Raw genomic sequence first — 3,844 nt, 5'->3', positions numbered from 1 at the left:
AGCATGGCGAAGGGTGATCCTGAGTGGGAGCGGCTGAAAGGCTTACTAAAGACAGACAAGAGAATGAAAGCTGGGTCTCGGTGAGACGCTGCTTCTCTGAGAGACAGCGACTACGCCCACAGCTGTGTCTTTATTTTATAGCAGATGCCACAAGGCAAAGTAAGGGCGTGATCAAGATGTTTACAACATTCTCCTGGGTTTCAATCCTACACAACTACATGCACCTGAACTCTATCAAGCCTACATCACTCAGGCACGTGGGGCCACATGTTCAGACCATAGGTTCAAGCTTACAGCTATAGCTGTTGGCTGTAATTGTGCTGGGAGGGCCCTGCCCTCCAAGCTGGGACTTGCACGTGGCAATGAGAGGACTGTGCCCTCTCATCAGTCCAAGGCTTGAACCTGTCCAAAACACTGTAGCGGCTCCCCACAATAAAGTTTTAATCTACTTATATAGAAACCCTGGGTGTAACATCACGGCCAGAAGCACATCCAACCAGAAGGAAATCAGTCCTGCAGCGGTCGTCTTGGAAACGGCTGCGCCCTCCCCCAGCTGTTTCCTGGAGGGTGAGGTTCAGGCAGGAACCCGCCCTCGGAGGAGAGCAGGGAAGTGAAATGATTTGTAATGGATCTATTATTGAAGCTAACTTTGGAAATACTATATCTATAGATCAGTGGTTCTCAACCTTGGCTGCACATTAGAATCACCTCGGAATCGTTTTAAAATCCTGATTTCTGGGCCTCATCCTTCGGAAATTCTGTTTTTTTGTTACTAATGTTGTGGCCCCACCCCATAACAAAGAAACAATTTCCAGAGGATGAGGTCCAGGAATCAGGATTTTAAAAAGATTCCCAGGTGATTCTAATGTGCAGCCAAGTTTGAGAACCACTGCTATACACAATATTCAAAATATATCTAAACGTGCAATTCTTTGTCCAAAAAATGAGCATGTTCAAAAATTAAATGAAGAAAATTTGGATATACTCGATGGAGATTTTCACACATATTTGAGTGATGATTCCATTGATTCCACAGATGATGCTGAAATGGAAAATTTTCCCATAGAATTTCTTAATAATATTACTCCTTCGGGAATGCCGTGCCATAAATTAAAATTGAAAGTGGGTGCAATCATCATGCTATTGAGAAATCTCAATAGTAAATGGGGTCTTTGTAATGGTACCAGATTTATTATCAAAAGATTACGACCTAACATTATCGAAGCTGAAGTATTAACAGGATCTGCAGAAGGAGAGCTTGTTCTGATTCCAAGAATTAATTTGTCCCCATCTGACACTGGCCTCCCATTTAAATTGATTCGATGACGGTTTCCCACGATGCCAGCATTTGTGATGACTATTGATAAATCACAAGGACAAACTCTAGACAAAGTAGGCATATTCCTACCTGAACCCGTTTTTTCACATGGTCAGTTATATGTTGCTTTCTCTCGAGTTTGAAGAGCATGTGATGTTAAAGTTCAAGTTCTAAGTATAGGGTGTCCCAAAATTCGTGCAAGAAGTAATTTTGATAGAAAACACAGGTTTATAATTAAAAATTGTAAATTTTTTATTGATTCATAAAGTATACAGTATAGGGTTATGTATCGAATAGCACATCAGATAAATGGTCTCAACAGCTTTGTTGGCACCTATGCAAAGCCGTGGTCTTCATTGTCCCTGCTCCTGCGCCATAATTGGTACTTGGTAATGCTTATCAAATTGAAGGAATTGAAATCAAAGGGCAATAGATATTAGAATCTGATTCAATAAACCAAGTAAAATTAGGCTTTTATTTTTTGTTGTTGTTGTTGTTAATGCTCACACAAAATTCAAATGTTGCATGAATTTTGGGACACCCTATACTTCATCACAAGGGAAATTAGTCAAGCACTCTGAAAGTGTTTTCACTCTTAATGTGGTGTACAGGGAGATATTAGAATAAGTTTAATCACTTTATCAGTCATTGTTTGCATCACTGTTGTTTTTATATCATGTTTTTGTTGTTTTCATATCATGTTTTTGTCGTTTTTATATCATGCCTCTGTTGTTGTTGTATCCTTTTGTTACTGTTTATTTGTTAATAAATTTATATATTATTTTCATATACATTTTACTAATTTCCTTTCATCTCTCACACTTCTATTATAGAGAAAGGGCAAATAGCAATATTAAAGTATCTCCGCTAATTAATTCCCTTTTTTGAAAAAATATATTTTATTGATTTTTTACAGAGAGGAAGGGAGAGGGATAGAGAGTTAGAAACATCGATGAGAGAGAAACATCGATTAGCTGCCTCCTGCACACTCCCACTGGGGATGTGCCTGCAACCAAAGTACATGCCCTTGACTGGAATCGAACCTGGGACTCCTTTATATCCCAAGCCGAGCTCTATCTATTTATACCAAACCGTTAGGGCAATTAATTCTCTTTTAATGTGCACGAATTTCATGCATCGAGCTACTAATATATATATATATATGCCTAACTGATCATCCAACTGTCTGACTGGTAGCTATGATGCGCAATGACCACCAGGAGGCAGACACTTAATGCAGGAGCTGCCGAGCTGTGGTGACTTGGCAGCTGCGGGTCTTGGGTGATGCACCCAGAACCAGAGAAGAGGGAGCCCGATTTCTGGTGTGCATCACCTGAAAACCACCCTCTTGCAATCCGGGACCCCTCTGGGAATTTTGGAGAGCCAGTCTCGGCCCAATCCCTGCAGGCCAGGCTGAGGGACCCCACCTGTGCACAAATCCATGCACCAGGCCACTAGTATGCATATAAGTTCTTTGGTTAGTCTCTTCCTGTCCCCCCCCAACCCCTTCCCCCTGAGATCTGTCAGTCTATTCCATGCATCCATGCCTCTGGACCTATTTTGTTCATCAGTTTTTATTTTGTTTATCTTATAAGTGAGATCATATGATATTTGTCTTTCTCTGACTGGCTTATTTCGCTTAGCATAATAATCTCCAGGTCCAACCATGCTGTCACAAGAGGTAAGAGATCTTTCTATTTTGCAGCTGCATAGTATTCCATTGTGTAAATGTACCACAGCTTTTGCCCTGGCTGGTGTTATTAAGTCGTTAGAGCACCATCCCATGTACTGAAGGGTTGCAGGTTTGATTCCCGGTTAAGAGCATGAACCTGGGTTGCAGGTTAGATCCTCAGCCCTGGTCTGGGTGTGTGCAGGAGGCAACCAATCAATGTGTCTCTTTCACATCAATGTTTCTCCTCTCTCTCTCTCTCTCTCTCTCTCTCTCTCTCTCTCTCTCTTTTTCTCTCCCTCACTCTGTCTTTTCTTTCCACTCTCTCTAAAAAAATCAATGGAAAAATACCCTTTGGTGAGGATAAACAACAACAACAAAAGTACCACAGCTTTTTTTTATCCACTCATTTATTGGTGGGCACTTGGACTGTTTCCAGATCTTAGCTATTGTAAATAACGCTGCTATGAATACAGGGTGCATATATCCTTTCTGATTGGTGTTTCAGGATTCTTAGGATATATCCCAGAAGTGGGATTCCTGGGTCAAAAGGCAGTTCCATTTTTAACTTTTTGAGGAAATTCCATACTGTTCTCCATAGTGGCTGCACTAGTCTGCATTCCCACCAGCATTGTACTAGGGTTCTCTTTTCTCCACGTCCTCACTAACACTTGTTGTTTGTTGATTTATTGATGGTAGCATTCTGGCAGGTGTGAGGTGATAACTCATTGTAGTTTTAATGTGCATTTATCTGATGATTAGTGATGTTGAGCATGTTTTTCTATGTCTATTGGCCATCTGTATGTCATCTTTGGAGAAGTGTTTATTCAGGTCCTTTGTCCATTTTTATTTCAACA

Source organism: Myotis lucifugus, unplaced genomic scaffold (assembly GCF_000147115.1).
Source record: "Myotis lucifugus unplaced genomic scaffold, Myoluc2.0 scaffold_19, whole genome shotgun sequence".
Lineage (NCBI taxonomy): Eukaryota > Metazoa > Chordata > Mammalia > Chiroptera > Vespertilionidae > Myotis > Myotis lucifugus.
The sequence above is the reverse complement of the archived record's forward strand: the minus strand, read 5'-3'. Positions refer to the sequence as shown.